The sequence below is a fragment of the Cyanistes caeruleus genome, unplaced genomic scaffold, assembly GCF_971803275.1.
Source record: "Cyanistes caeruleus unplaced genomic scaffold, bCyaCae1.hap1.1 HAP1_SCAFFOLD_69, whole genome shotgun sequence".
In the NCBI taxonomy this organism is placed as follows: domain Eukaryota; kingdom Metazoa; phylum Chordata; class Aves; order Passeriformes; family Paridae; genus Cyanistes; species Cyanistes caeruleus.
Window position 1 is genome coordinate 1,880,720 of NW_028255886.1, and position 16,533 is coordinate 1,897,252.

Here is a 16,533-nt window from a genome sequence, read left to right on the forward strand (position 1 = left end):
TTTGCATCCCACTTCACCCAATCCCCTTCCAACCCCATTCCACCTGATACCTTCAGAAGGCTGACCTAGAACAGAGCCCAGAGAGAGTTAAGAATAAAGTTTATTAAAAGAATTGAAATACACCATGGGCACTACAAGAGCCTGGACAGGGCTACACCCAAGATGGACCAGAAATGGTCACCAAAATGGACAAGCGATCACAAGGTCTCACATTTTTATAAGTTTAGGTTCATCTGCATATTTGGGTTCATTGTCCAATTACAGCTTCAGATGAGGAAGTCCCATCCTTGTTTTCTCTCTTCAGTCCACCCTTGTTTATGCATTTGGGCATGGAACTTGTAACAATTGTCCTTGGTATCAAGCTAGAAAAGGAATTGTTTTGTCTACCTACTCTGTGAAGAGAGCTCACTAACACCTAATGTGAAGCCCAAAACTACAAACCTAGGCAGTGCAGAACATGAAAAATATGAAAGCTAAAACTTGAGACATCACACCCTGAGAGGATGTGGAATTGAGTTATTATGGGGTGGAACTGAGTAGTAGTCAGAGGCATTGAGTGGTTTTGAGGTGACAGATTGAACCCTCTCATCTCTTTGAGTGACAAGAAATGAAGAAAACTACAACAGATACCCCCACAATCCCCAAGTCCTCCCAAGTATCTCTTTGAATCCCCAGATTCCCTTAAAGCACTAAGAAAAAGTGAACCTTTAGATGCCTTTGACAAATTTGTAGACTTCTACGCCAATTTTGTCTGTTTTAAAGGGATGAAGATGAATCAAGAGATAGAACCAAAATAAAACGACCACCAGCCCAGTGTCTTCCCAACACAGATCACTGGGAACCTGGGTCATCAGGGCTCTGCCCAACATGAGTCCTCTGATGGGGGATGGAGCTGGAGCAGCGCATGAAGCTCTTCCCGCACTCGGGGCACTTGCAGGGCTTCCCTTACCGATGCCTCTGTTGGTGTTGGGTCAAGTGAGAGCTCTGGCTGAAGCTCTCCCCACACAGGGGACACTCATAAGGCCTCTCCCCAGTGTGGATGTGCCAATGGGTGATGAGTTGGGAGTTCTGCTTGAAGCCCTTCCAGCAGCTGGGACAGCGGAAAGGCCTCTCATCCGTGTGAATCCGCTGGTGCACGAGGAGATCTGAGCTGGTCTGAAACCTCTTCCCACACTTGGGACACTCGTAGGGCCCCTCCCCAGTGTGAATCATCTGGTGGATGATCAGTTGGGACCTCTGGCTGAAGGTCACTGCACACTCCCCACACTCATAGGGCTGTTCTCCGGTGCGGGCCCTCTGGTGGCAGATCAGGCTGGAGCTGTGGCTGAAGCTCTTCCCACACTCAGAACACTCATAGGACCTCTCCCCAGTGTGGCTGCGCTGGTGGATGATGAGTTCGGAGCTGCAGCTGAAGCCCTTCCCACATTCCCCACACTCATAGGCTCATTCCCCAGTGTGGATCACCTGGTGGCGGATCAGGCGGTTGCTCTGGCTGAAGCTCTTCCCACACTCCAAGCACTTGTAGGGCTTCTCCCCATCCTGAAGCTGCTCATGGACTACCGGCTCAGAGCCCCAGCTGGATCTCCGGCCGCCTTCCTGGCACAGGGTGGGTCTTTCCTCCTCAGAGCACCCTGGGCTGGGTTTGGAGCCCCTCCTCCTGCAGGACCTCTGAAGCTTTTCCTCCCCATTGGATTCCTGTGCTGCGGAGCTGCTCAGAACAGCCTCTTCCATGAGCTTCTGCCGGGGGGATTTGTTCTCCCTGGTCTCCATCCTCAGCTCCTTGTCTGGGGGAGGAAGGACAAGGAGAGGATGGGATTTGCCTCCGTGCCAGAGGGAAGGGGAAGGAGATTCCCCCAGTGCATCCCCGGCAGGACGGCGTCGGCAGCAGGGTTGTCCTGCAGCCGGGGGCCATGCTGGGCTGGGAGATGGAGCAGGAGAGAAGGGGAAAGGGGCACTGACTTCCTCCTCACCTGCCTGGGTGTCCCGCAGCATCTTCCTCTTCCTCGCACCCTACTTGTCCATCTGGCCAAGATTTGAGAATGGGAAATCCTGGTTTGTGGAAAAATAAAATTCACGAGCACATTGGGTTAGGGCGTTTGTTCTGCCCAAGTCCATCTCTAGAAGTCACCAGCCATCCATAAAAACCTCCCAAACACCAAGATTCAGCCCTGAAAATGCCTCCCAGGAGTTCCCCTTCTCTGGTCTCTCCCTTTTGGTGTTCAGTGGTTCCCTCCGTCCCAGCTGCTGGGGGTCACGCTTGCACCCAAGTGTGGGGGTCCTCTGTCTACTTGGTCCCTGCCCTCCTCAGGCTGCTGGGAGTGCCAGGTATCTGAAAAGTTCCCCCCAGTTCCATCTCCTCAATAAGGGATGCTGGGACTCCCCACGGTCCCCCCAAGGGGCATTTGCTGCTCAGCTTTGGAGTTCTTCATTCTCCAAACATCCCCCCCAAAAACCCCAACCTAGGACCCCCCCAGGATATCTGGGCCAAGCTCCTGCTCCCTCGTCACCTGTGGGATGGGGGGTGATGATCCCACATGTGGGGGCTGTGAATTCAGGGAGTGCTCGACCTTGTGGTTCCTTCTCCTTTCCATGATCTTCCTTTGTCCCTCCTCTTCCTACTGCTCCTCCTCTTCCATCCCTCCTCCTCCCCCCCCAGGAGCAGTGACACCCTCGGTGCCCCGTTCCCGGACCCCTCACAGCCCACGGCAGGAGCGGGGATGGAGCCAGGACAGGTCGGGATGGGCAGCGCGGGGCTCTCGGCTGCTCCCACCCGCTGGGGGTGGGGGGAACCTGGTCTGGGGCAAAGGAGAGGGAAACTGGGAAAATTGGGGGCTGCAGATCCAACCTGGGGCTAGCTGGGGACCCTGGCTGGGGACTGCCATCCCTTGGGGCTCCTCTGGAGACATGCAGGAAGGGGGAACACAGAGAGGGCTGGGGGATCCCAGGAGTGGCAGCACTGGCAGGGACTGGTTTGTACTGGGGTAACTGGGAATGATTAGGAATGAGCACAGACATGCTGAGGGCAACTGGGATATACTGAAAATGTCTGTGACCATACTGGGGAAATTGAAATCACACTGGGGACAACAGGAACCGTGCTGGGGACAACTGGGAGTGACTGGACCTACACTGGGGGCAACTGGGCATGACTGAGACTGTGCTGGGAGGGGCTGGGATCATCCAGGGAGGGACTGGGACTATACTGGGGGCAACTGGGTACAACTGGGATCACACTGGGAGCAACAGGGAGTGACTGGAACCATGCTGGGCAAGACTGGGACCATACTGGCAGCAACTGGCACTGCACTCAGGGTGACTGGGAGTGGCTAGGAGCAACTGGGATCAGGCTGGAATCACCTGAGGAGTGACTAGGAGAAACTGGGATAGACTGGGAGAGACTGAAACCACAGTGCAGGAAAATGGGAGCAACTGGAAGCACACTGGATAATCCTGGGAGCAGCTGTGCCCATGCTGGGGTCATACTGGGATCCTACTGGAACTAGCTGGGATCATACTGGGAGTGACTGCAAAGGTGCTGGCTGGGACTGGAACCATGCTGGAGGTGACTGGGAGCAAATGGGCCAACCCTGGGAGAGACAGGGAGTCACTCTGGCCATGACTGGAATCATACTGGGAGGATCTGGGAGTGACTGGAACCATACTGGGGGTGGCTAGTACAACAGCTCATACTGGGAGTGACTGAGATTGTAGTGGGAGGGACTGGGATCATCCTGGAAGTGACTGGAACCATACTGGGAGTGACTATGGCTCCTACAGGGATAGCACTGGGAACCACTGGGGTAACAGTGGGTGTGAACAGAACCTGACTGGGGGTTACTGGGAGTTACTGGACCGACGTTGGGAGGAAAATGTGGACACATTGGGAACAACTGGGAGGTACTGGAACCATGCTGAGGGGACTGAGACCACAACTGGGGTCATAGTGGGAGAATCTGGGAGCCACTGGGAAAGACTGGGATCATTCTGAGGTAACTAAAACCTTACAGGGGCAACTGGGATATACTGGGAAGGTCTGTAATCATAGCGGGGTGAATGGATCCACACTGGGAACAGCTGGAACCACCCTGGGGGCAACTGGGAGTGAGTGGGACCATGCTGAGATGGACTGGGACTATTCCAGGGACAACTGGGATCATACTGGTAGGAACTGGGAACAGCTGGAACTATTCTGGCAGCAACTGGGATCATACTGGGATCACAGTGGGAGCAGCTGGGTCCCTGCTGGCTGAGACTGGGATCCCACTGAGGGTGACTGGAATCATACTAGGATTGACTGGGAGTGGCTGTGAGCAACTGGAATCATGCTGAAAGCAACTGGGAGGAGCTGGGAATGACTGGGAGCATGCTGGAGCTGACTGGGATATACTGGGAGAGACAGGGAGTCCCAGGGATCACACTGGAGGCTACTGGGGTCATACTGGAACTGACAGGGAGCAACTGGGGGCCACTGGCCTCATACTGGGAGTGACTGAGATTAGATTGTAAGTGACTGGGATCAGACTGGGTGTTACTGGGATGATACTGGGAGTGTGAAGGAAACTGGAAAATTGGGGAAAAAATGGGAAAAAATGCAGGAAAAATTAAAGGAAAATAGAAGGGGAAAATCAGGGGGGAAAAAAAGAAAAAAAATCAGGGTGAAATCAAAAAAAATGGGGAAAACCAGGAAAAAATTGGGAAAAAAAGCGAAAACAAGGAATAAATGGGAAAAATTGGGGGAAAAATCAGGAAAAGAAAGTGGAAAAAATCTTGAAAAAATGGGGGAAAAATCAGGAAAAATAGGAAAAGAAGGAAAAATAAGGAATAATTGGAAAAAAATTGAGAAAATCAGGAGAAAAACTGGGAAAGAACTTGGAAAAATCAGGAAAAGAAAAAGGCATAAAATCTAAAAATAGTAGGAAAAAATGGGAAAAAATTGGGAAAAAATCAGGGAAAACTCAGGGAAATTTGAGAAGAAATCAGGAAAAAGATAGAAAAAATTTGGGAAAGGAAGAGAGAAAAATCAGGAAGAAATAGGAAAGGCATGAAAAAAATGTGAAAAATTGGGAAAAATCAGGGAAAACATCAGGTAAAGAAAGCTGAAAAGACTGGGAAAAATCAGAAAAATCTGGAAAAAATTCAGAAAAAAATTGGAAAAATCCAGGAAAAACCAGAAATGTTTGATAAAGCTTGCAAAAAAATCAGGAAAAGTACTGGGAAAAAATTAGAAAAAAAACGTGGAAAAAAATAAAGATATGGGGAAAATCAGAGAAAAAAAACAGGAAAAGGATAAAAAAATAATAAAAAAATCAGGTAAAAATAATGAAAAAATCAGGAAAAAAATGGGGAAAACCAGAAAAAATTGGGAAAGGAAAAGGGAAAAATCAGGAAAAAAACGGAAAAAATCGGGAAAAAATTGGGTAAAATCGAGAAAAGAGAGAAAAAAGAAACCTGGAAAAAAATCAGGAAAAATCAGTAAAAAAATTAGGAAATACAGGGAAAAATCAGCAAAAAATTGTGAAACAATTGGGGAATAAACAGGAAAAGAATAGGGAAAAATCAGGAAAAAATGGGGAGAAATCGGAAAAGAAATGGTGGAAAAAATTTGGAACAGAGAAAAAAAATCAAGGGACAAATGAAGAAAAGAAACATGGAGACAAAACTTCAGAAAAATGGGAAAAAAATTGGGAAAATGCCAGGAAATATTTAGGAAATGAACAGGCAAAATTTAGAAAAAATTCGGAAAAAATGGGGAAAAATTGGGGCAGATCAGAGAGAAAAATCAGGAAAAAAATTGTGAAAAAATATAGAAAAATCAGGAAAAGAAAACGGGAATAAAACCTGGGAAAAATCAGAAAAAAAATATGAAAAAAATTGGGGGAAAATCAGGGGAAAAATGGGGGGAAAATCAGGGAAAAAATGGGGAAAAAAATGGGAAAAACCAGAAAAATCAGGGAAAAATTTGAGAAAAAGACAAAAAATTTTGGGAAGAGGGAAAAATCAGGAAAATTTGATACAAAACTGGCAAAACATTGGGAGAAATTGGGAAAAAAAGGAAGGAAAAAATCAGAAAAAAATCAGAAAAAAAATCAGAAAAGAGAGGGGAAAATTAGGAAAAAACTGGGACAAAATCAGGAAAAAATGGGGAAAAAAATGGGAAAAAAACAGGAAAAATGGGGAAAAAAGTTAAAAAATTGTAAAAAGTTTTGGGAAAAAATGGTAAAAATCTGGGACAAAGCGAGGAAAAGAAAGAGGAAAATAATCTGGAAAAATCAGGAAAAAGCAGGAAAAAATGGGGATAAAAAATGGGAAAAAAATGGGAAAAATCAGGAAAAAAACAGGATGAAATCCCCCTATCCCATTTTTCCATGGAATTTTGGGAATTGCCTACCTGGGAGGTCATAGAAGAATTTTCAGACCTGGGAATCCGGGGAGTGGGGAAAGGTGGAACTGCGGATGAGCTGCTCCAGATTTTTGGGAAGGTTGATGGCCTGGTACTCTTCCAGCTTCCAGAATGTTTGGATGAATCCCACGCCTTCTTCCGGCTGGAAAAATCAGGGGAAAGCTGTGATTCAAATTCATGGAGTTTTGCCCCCAAAGCACCCTTTTTTCCCATCAAAATTTTTATTTTTTCCCCCAAATTTCAATTTTTGGGATAATTAAATGGGGAAGATAGGGGGAAATGAGGAAAAATAGGATGGAAATGGAGGAAGAATGGGGAAAAGTTGGGGAAAACTACAAAAATATGGGGGAAAAATGAGAAACATGGGAGGAAAAATGGAGCAAAATGGGGGAAAATGGAGCCAAAATGGGGAAAATATAGGGATAAAATGGGGAAAAATGGGATGGAAATGGAGGAAAAATTGAGAAAAATGGGAGAAACAAATGGAAGAAAATGGGGATAAAATTGTGGAAAATGAGATAAAACCAGGATAAAAATGGGGGAAAAATGGGGAAAACTGGGATACAAATGGGAATAAAAATGGTAAAAATGAGGCAAAAATGGAAGAAAATGGGGAAAATAGGAGACAACATGGGGAAAAAACTGGGGGGAAATGGAGCAAAAATAGGGTAAAATGGGGAAATGGGGAAAAAATAGATTAAAAATGGAAAAATATTGGAAAAAATAGGAAAACATGGGGAACAATTTGAGTAAAAATGGAGGAAAAATAGGAAAAAAATCAGAAAAACTGGGAAAAAATGAGGAAAAATGAGATTAAAAGGGGGAAATGGAGGGAAAAAGGAAAAAAATGGGAAAAAATTGGGGAAAAATAGAAAACAGGATAAAAATGGGGAAAATGTATGAAAATGGGTTAAAAATTAGAAAAAATAGAGCAAAAATGGGGAAAAAATGGGGAAAAATTGGATAAAAATGTGGAACAATGGGATAAAATGGAGACAAATTGTACTCTTAAGAGGGAATGACTGGGAGTGATTTGGCTTATCATGGGGCACAGAGGAAACTGGAGCCACACGGGGTGAGCAACTGGGCTCATGCTGGGAGCGGCACTGCTGGCACCAGGAGCCCCGAACCCCTGTCCCGGCCGTGTCGGACCCGCAATCCCCCCGGCCCCGCCGGGGCTCTGCTGCCACCGCCACCGGGAGCCCCCAAAAACACCTCCCGGGGGCCCCCGGGGTCCCCCCGAGGGGCATCTGCAGCTCGGCTCTGGAGCCCTGCCATCCCCAAACATCCCCCCCAAAAACCCCAAACCCAGGGACCCCTGGGGTATTTGGGGCGAGCTCCCCCTCCCCGGGCACCTGCGGGATGGGGGGCGATGGTCCCGAAGGAGCTGCAGATCCAGAGAGCGGGGAGCGCACGTAGTGCCTCCTCTGCCTGCTCCAGCTCTTCCTCCTCCTGCTCCTCCTCTTCCTCCTTCTCTGTCCCTCTTCTGGCCCTGTGCGTGGTTCGGAGCCCTCGGGTGAGCGGGGCCGGGCCGGGACACAATGGGAAAGGGCTGGGTCCCCCCCAAACCGAGCTGGAGGGCAGCGGAGGTTTGGGGGAACAATGGGAACGGGGCGGGACAGGGGGACAGGGGGAGGTGGGAGCACTGAGGGTCCCCCAGTTCACCCCAGGACCCCCAAGCCCTGTCCCAGCCCCCCCCACAGCCCCGGCTGAGGGGGCTCAGCCCAGGACCCGCCGTCGTTCGGGGCTCCCCCGAGTGCAGGAACGGGAGAGTTCCCGGCTCAGGGAGGCCCCAGCAGAGGAGGGGATCTTGTCCCTCTTCCAGGGCCTTTCAGGATCTTCAGGCCCCTTTGAAGAGTTTTTCTCTTTTTCAGGTTTTTTGGGGGGGATCTCACCACTACAGGGGTGTTTTTTTCTCCGCCTTTTTAGGGTGTTTGTGCGGCCGCAGCTCCAAAAACCCCTTTTGAGGGGGGATCATGACAGCTTTAAGTGACATTTTTAGGGGTGCCCCCAACCCAAGCCTCTGTAGGGGATGTTTTGTCCCCCAGGGTGGATTTTTGGGGTTCTCTCTACCATGGCCACTTTAAGGGCCCCCGGTATTGTCAGGTCCCATCGTAACTCCTCTTAAAAGGGCAACACTGCTCCCGTTGGTTCCGGCAGTGAAGCCCCAGGAGGGGTTGGGGGTCCCGGGAGGGGTTTGGGGTACCTGGGTGATGCTGATGAAGGTGACAGGGTCCCCATGCTGGGTATAAACCTTCGTGAGGGTTTCCTGGGGGTTTTCAGAAGTTCTGGGTGTTTTGGGGACCATGGTGTTTTTTTTGGGGTTCTCAAAGGGGTTTACAGGGGTCCCAATGGGGGAATTTGGGCGATCCCGGGGTGGAATTGGGGATCTCAAGGCTGTTTTGGGGTAGCTGCTGATGATGGAGAAGGGGACCCCATGCCAGGTATGAACCTTCTTGAGGGGGTCTGGGGAGGTGTTGGGGGGTCCCGTGGGAATTTTGATGTCCTGCAAGGGTTTGGGGGGGCTCTGTATGGAGTTTTGCAGTCTTCGGGAGTTTTCTGAGCATCCAGGGATGTGTTTGGGATCAGGGGAGGTTGGGGTGTCCCGGGGGGTTTGGGGGTTCTCGGCAGGTTTGGGGGTACCTGGGCAATGTGGGTGGCAGTGCTGGGGACCCTGTGCCAGGTTTGAACCTTCTTACTGCGCACAGGCAGCGTCAGCGTGTTCAGGGAGATCCTGGGGGGTCACCCCAAATCCAAGGGACCCCAAATGCTGAGGGACCCCCTGAACTGCCCTCACCGCTGGATCTGCTGCAGGCAGGGGGACACCAGCACTTGGCCCCCACCCTCCACCATCACAGGGGGGCTGTGGAAGAAATCTGGGGGTGCACAGACAGGTCGGGTGGGACCCCCAAAGTCCTGGGGGAGGGGACATGGGGGGACTCCCAGGAATTCCCATTATGGGGGGGATGAGGGGGGACCCATGAAGAGTTTGAGGGCCTGGGTGGGGAACAGGACTGGAGTTTCCATGGCAATAGGATGGGAAGATCTGCCCATGGAATTCTATGGGAATGGCATGGCAGTGAGATCCATCTACAGAAATCCCATGGGAATGGGACAGAAGTGGGATCCATCCGTGGAGGTCTTACGGGAATGGGATGTCTGAGATCCTTACATGGAATTTCCATGGATTTCCCACCCATGGATTTGCTCTCCCAAATCCCACATTCCCATTCTCATATTCCCTGGGAATTGTGCCCTCCCCACCTTTACACTCCAGCGCCTCCCACCTATATCTGACATATTTCTGGAGACATTCCGTGCAGCTGTGAGCCAGGGAATTTGTTAATCCCTCAGCCTGGATCTCAGGGATCCCCGTGGCAGTGCCACAGTTGCCATCGCAGCCCCACACATCCCCCAGCCCCAGCTCCCCCTGCTCAGCCCTGCTCTGGCTGTGCCGCTGCTGCAGCATCTGCAGCTCCCCGCTGGCCCCGTGCCAGTGCCGCTCCTTCTGCCGCCTCTGGCTATCCCAATATCCCAGCTCTGGCTATCCCAAGATCCCGGCTCTGGCTATCCCAATATCCCAGCCCTGGCTATCCCAAGATCCCGGCTCTGGCTATCCCAATATCCCAGCCCTGGCTATCCCAAGATCCCGGCTCTGGCTATCCCAATATCCCAGCCCTGGCTATCCCAATATCCCAGCCCTGGCTATCCCAAGATCCCAGCTCGGCTCCGCCCGGCCCCACTCGCTGCGGCGGCGCTGGAAGGGGATCCCAGCCAGGGACCCCATGGACATGGACTGCGGGAAGCCCGGGCCGGGCTCCGACAGTGCCGCGTGCAGGGAACGCAGGGAGAGGAGAACTGGGGGGACATTTGGAGATTTGGGATTGGGGGGGGGGGGGTGGGCACGGCTGAAGGAAAGGGGGAACGGGGAGAGCCGGGAAAGGCATTTGGGGATGCCAGGACTGACAAGAGGGGAGGCTAGGGCTGGCTAGATGTGGCATGGCTGGAGTTCAGGGCGTTCCTGTATCCAGGAAAGGAAGCTCCAAGGGTCCCCGCTGTCCCCATTACCAGGACAGGGCAGGGAAAGCCGGGATGGCTGGGAATAGGGGACCCGGGTTTCCTCAGTGCTGAGGAAAGGAGGGGCTGGCTGCTGGGAGAGGCAGGAATAGGAGTCCAGGGGGTAAATGGGTAAGGGAGAAGGGGGCTCTGGGGGCTGCGGGAGGCGGGACGGCCGGGAAAGGGGTGCAGGAGTTCCTGGTGCCGGATAAGGGGGTGCAGGGTGGGACCCACGGCCGGGAATGGGGATTCGGTGGGATGGCGGCACCCAGGAATAGGGGTTTAGGGGCCCCTCGGCGCTCCGGAATGGGCGATCAAAGAGTCCCGGTGCCGGGGGGCCCCCTCACCTCTCGCCGCCCCCCGGGAGCGCCCCCGGCCCCAGCGCTGGAGCCATCGCGCTGCTCCGCTGCGGCCCCGCCCCCAGCCCCGCCCCCGCCCCCAGAGCCGCCTCCGGCCCCGCCATTGGCGCCGCTCTTTGCTTTCCGCCAGTGGCAGCCCGAGACTGCAGTGACGTCACCGGTCGCCGGGCAGATCCCGGCGGCGCAGGGCGGGCAAGGCGGAAGCGAACGTGCCCGAGGGAGCGCAGGGGGAGGGGACGGAGCAATTCCACGGAATTCCCCTGGATCCCCTGGGACCCTCCTCGGCCGCGCCGGGCTGGACTGAACTCCCGGACCCTGCGCTCAGACTCTGCCTGGAACCCGCCGGCTTCGGCCCAAAGCGGGGGAAGCCCCGGGATCCGCGGACCCCATTTTTCCTGCGGCCGCGGCTCCCCAGCCCCGGCGGAGCAGGAGCGGGCGCTGGGAGCCCGAGCCCCGATTCCCAATCTCCTTCTCTCTCTCTCTGCTGCTCTCTCCCTCTCCTTTGGGTGATCAGAAATCCCAGAGCGGCTGGAGAGCCCCGTGCCCAGCTCGGCTTTCCCTGGAAAGGGAGGCCTGGGGGTGCGGTGCCCCGGGATGGCCGGGAATGGGGCTCCGGGGGTCCCCGGGCTGACGGAACCGGGGGATCCAGGGGCTGGCAGGGGAGGATCCCCGGGAAAGGGGGTGCAGGGCGCTGTTGGTGCAGGAGAAGGGGGTGCAGGGGGTCCCGGTGCTGGGGAAGGAGATGCGGGGGGGTCCCAGGGCTCGGGAATGGGGATCCAAGGGGGTCCCAGGGGGGCTCACCAAAGCTCCTCCCAGGGCACGGCAGGAGCTGGGTCAGGAGCTCTGGCAGAGACAAAAGGGGGTGAGCCCGGCATGGGGGGGACATGGGGGAGTCACAGGTGCTCCCGGGGGGGGACACGACCCCCGGGGGACCCCTCCTCACCTTCTCCCACGCACCCCAACAGAGCCTCTAAATGGATGAGCAGAGCTCGGTGACTACAGTATGAAACTTGTTCAGTGGCACAGGAGGATTTAGAATTGAGGACAGGGGAAGGGTTTAACCCAGCCTCCTGTTTGAACAGCCAAGAGAGGGGGCTCGGAAGAAATCCATGACTGCACTGAATTGAGAGAGATCCAGAGCCGGGCTGGGAGAGATTTGAGACACACCCACCTTTGGACTTTGCTGTCCACAACACCCTGTCACATAAAGGTAAAACCTTACAAAATAAAGGTCTTGTAAAATTATGGTTTAGGACTTGTTACGTGGGCTTAGTGTAGCTAGCAGCTAGCCTGATAAGTTCCCAGGCAAAAACATCTTGAGGATGAAAAGTTTGTTAACATAACAAACTATTCTTGGGGAGAAAAACGAGTGCACCTGTAGTAACAAGGGATCTGTCCCATGAGAATCAGTAGAAGAAGTATGTAAACATTGTTAGAGAGAAAAATTTGGATTGATGTGTACACTCACCATTACCAACCAGTGAACTGAGTTCCTAACCAAGTGGAATTAAGCACAGTGCCTTCTGATAACCATGTAAATATAAGCTGTGTACAATAAAGCTTTGGCTATGATGGAAGAAGAAACAGGTGTCATTGTCCATCTCTACTATGACACACCCAACCAGGACATCGGGTCCTGCCAAAGCAGTGGAAAGGAGCAGCTCTGGTGGCCAAGTGGCACAGCCCATTCCAAGTGTCCCTGAGCACAGAAACAGCCCCAGCACAGCTGAACACGGGGTAACCCCTCAGCCTCGGCTCAAGGGCTCTGAAGCCCTGCAGATTTGGATTTGGATTTCCTGGCTGCAGCAGGAGGATGGGAAGCCACCCCTGAGCCTCCCTCCAGCTCCCCTCAGCGGGGGAAGCCCCTGGGCCTGCCCACAGATCCTCTGCTGAAATCCTCTGCCTGGGCACCCTCCTTTGGCATCTTCAGCCAAAGCTGGCATTGCTGGAGCTTCAGGGCTTTCTGTGCCTGCCCTCGCCACAGCTGCTGGGGAAGGCACCGTGAGAATTCCACTCTGGCTCTCAATTACACTCACACTCTGGGCTAGCTGGGATTAGAGTATTGGAGAATATACCAAGTGTAAAATTATTTTTTATTTGAATTCTCCAGTCAGGCTTTGTTTGCATTTGCCTTGGGGAAAGGAATTTTAAAGGGTTTTTTTAGGGGATGTTCCACCACTCAGCAGAGATGAGCTTAACATCTCAACAGACTGGGAATAGCCCAAAAGATTCCCACAAAGATAACAACCATCAACAAAACATCAAGGCCCAGCACAAACATCAACCAACATCTACTCCAGACACTGCCCCAGCACAGCTGGAGACACCTGGTCTGGAAAAGGCTGAGCAGGAAATCCAGGAGTGCAGACCTAATTCACATCAGAGGCACAGAAATCTGGGTGCAACAGGAAACCAAACACAAAGGACCCCACAACTTGGAAACAGTGAACACTAAACCAATGAATGTCTATGGGTTCAGACTGTATAAAGTTTAGGAAACATCTAGTAAAACTCACATGTCATGGAATGATTTTCTCTGCACATGCAGAGTATGTGTGGTTGAAATGATTCTGTTCAGAATCAAGTAATGCTTTATTTCTCTAAAGACACTGTTGGAGAGCTTTTGCTTTTCACAGTTTCAGTGAAAGGATTACACCATTAGAAGAATTTTTTGTAATAATTCTACTTTTTGTTGTCAGTTCTGTTTGGGCCAGGGATATGAGAATCAGTTTTTAGTCAGAGGAGAAGAAAAAGAAAATACATGATTGCTTTCTAATTTTTGTTTTTATGTTTGTGCATGGCTCTTAGTGATGACAAAATAATGGTATGGGTTTTCCCATGTTACCTTTAATCTGCATTTCGAAAACTAGAGGACCTTGAAATGTGACCCTTTAAAAGGTAAACAGTTAATAGAAAATTGTCTTAAAAAAGAAAAAAGAAAAAAAAAAAATTTGGGGGAAGGGGGTGTGGGTGGGGTGGGGCTCCATGTGAGTCATCCCATGGCTTCCCTGGAAGAGAAGCTTCATTCCAGGCAGCCAGGAGAGGAGCTTTAGAAATGCAAATTAACACCTCTGGGACAAAGCATGGACAATGTACCAGGGTCTTCCTGCCTGGGGGAGGAATTGGGCTGAATTCCTCTGCCCCTCACCCCAAGCTCTGCCTGAGGGCACAGACGGAATTTGCATAGCTGAAGGCAGAGCCCATGGTGAGGATATCTGACTCTGCAGCAGAAATTGGTTAAGCTGCAAAGGAAAACGGCAAATGGAGAATGTTGTGAAAACTTCACTATAAAAAATGGGGGGATCATCCCACTCCCCACCTCAAATTGTGCTCTCACTTTCTATGTTACCTAGGGTGAATTAGAGCAATGGGGTTTTTTTACTACCACAAGTTCAGGGAAATCACTTGGGAATCCAAGTATGTGCTGATTTAATTAGAGAAAAGCCAAAAATTGATGCATCCCTGGCTGGAGGGAGCACCCAAAAATGGGGAAAAGATGAATGGCCACCAGAATAAATCCTGCAACACCATGGACCAGGCCCTGGGAACCCTAACAAATTCATATCAAGAGCCAGAGAATTAATTTACCATTTCCATGGTATAATTAGATTACAGGATGTCCTCAAAATAATACCCAACCAGACAGCTCCACCTCCTGACTTTCTTCACAATCAATCCGCTCAGATGAGGAACAAAACATTTCACCATGGGATGGAATCAGATTATCTTTTAGCAGGAAAAGGAGGCAGAGTTTGTGGAAAGTTAAATGACTCAAACAGCTGTTGGCAAACAGAACAGAGAGGAAAAATGGTGAAACAGATAACAAAGGCTAGAAAAAAGGAGCTCATTACTGGTCCAAACGTGGAAAGGATGGGAATGGAACACATCTCCATGTTTCCCTGGCAGACCATGGGTTAAACGAATGCAGTTTCTCCTCTTATATTCTACAGCAACTCTCATCTTTTCACCATGCATGACACCTTGCTTAGTGCAGCTCATTCAGCAGGTGAGCAAGGGGATGCAGGGGGCAGCCAGGCCTCCTGAGCCACAAACGGCTACAAAAGGACAACAAATGAGGGCACTGAGAACAATCCCAAAATCAAACACCCAGGAAGAAAAAACAGAGTCAGTGAGTGAATCTGCTTGCAGATATGGATTTGTACATAAGGAAGCAATGGGAGAAAGCCCCAGTTTCAGAAAATGTTACTAATTGACAAGGACTGCTGCTCAAAGTCCCGCTAAATTCCTGAACTTCCAGAAGAACAAAGACTTAACAGAGCCATCAATATCGGATATTATACAAAAGTGGTGGGTACATATTAACAGGGACATGCAGTAGGCAGATCGGGAAGTCTGAACCTTCCAAGCACCTCCGCCAGTGGGGAAAGGGAGAGGGACACGCGGCCGGGAAAATCAGGACAAAAACGAGGCTGCGTCCTCCCGCAACAGGAGAGAGCGCATGGCAAATGACCCATGGCCTCTCCCTTTGGGCAGCAATAAAGTCACTTGCACACCACTCCTCTGGCTCCTTTGGCCACACAAACCTCTGGCGCCAGGAATTTTCCCGCCCAGCCCCGGGCACAGCGCAGCCACCTCCGTGCTACCGACACGAACCAGGAGGAGCCTGCGCTGCTCTGGCACCGGCTCCTGCCGAGGCCCCAGCGGGAAGGAGACCGCGGGCAGCCGACCGCGGGCAGCCGCTCCCGCAGCGCCCTCACGCCAGGGCCAACACAGGCCGGCCACGGCACAACCCACCCGCCACAGCCCCCTGCCGCCCGCTCCGCCCGCAGCGATCCCCGAGCCCCCGCAGAACTGAGCGCGGCTCCCACCTGCGATGGCTGGGGCCGCCTCCGAGCTCCGCCGCCGCCTCACCGGGCTTCAGCCGCTGGTGCTGCTCCCGGGCCCACACAGATGCTCCGGCAATGGCGGCTCTCCTGCCCCACGGCCGCCCTAGGGACGCCACCGGGGCCGGGCTTGTCCCCACTCTGCCCAATCAGCGCGCCAGAACCATGAGTGACGGCAGCAGCAGCCAATCGCAGCCAGCGGCGGGCTGTGCACACAGCACAGCCCCGCCCCGCGCACTCAGGGCCCCCTGGGCTGTGTGAGGGGAAGGGCGGAGATGAGGAACAGCCCCGGAACGGGCCCGGCCTGAGCCGCCATTGAGCTCCCAACACAAACAAAGTTCTCGGCAGCTCCCGGCCCGCCTTGCCCAGCCCTGGGTGTTCGGTGGCTCTGGCTCAGCGGGAAGCCCTGGAGCCTCACTTCTCTCACCTCTAATTAGGAACATCAGTGCATTGCTCGGATTTTCCCCAAAAAGGGAAAACTGCCCCAAATCCGTGTGGATGAGTGGGGGAGGAGAGAGATTTCTGGCAGAAAACTCCAAAAACTCAGAGCAGGATCATGAGAAGTAAATTAATACCCCTAAAACCAGCTTTCTGGCACCCATCCCTCCTTCCAGCTGTGTCTCCTACCCCGGCAGTGCAGGGACACAGGGAATGGGGCCATGGTCACTTCATCCCCCGGGGCTTTTCCCGCTGCTCAGGGACAGGAGTCGTTCCCCTGCTGCACCCTGGGCTCTCTCCCACTGGAGACTTCTCCAGGAACTTCTCCAAGCTGAGTCCATCTCCCATGGGGAACAGCCCCCTCACAGTACTGCAGTGTGGGTCACTCTGCCATGGAGTCAGTCCTTCTGAAAAGAACAGGCAAGGAGAGCAGCTC

General features: G+C 52.3%; 1 non-coding gene across 1 annotated transcript; it reads right to left on the reverse strand.

Moving 5' to 3' along the window:
• Positions 1–82: 82 nt before the first annotated feature.
• On the reverse strand, positions 83–15,773 carry LOC111942946 (uncharacterized). Its single transcript, XR_015281680.1, has 5 exons — positions 15,645–15,773; positions 7,756–7,892; positions 6,389–6,542; positions 1,971–2,049; positions 83–1,784 (listed from the first exon to the last, which is right to left on the reverse strand). It is a non-coding gene; the product is annotated as an uncharacterized LOC111942946 (transcript).
• Between the last annotated feature and the right edge of the window lie 760 nt (positions 15,774–16,533).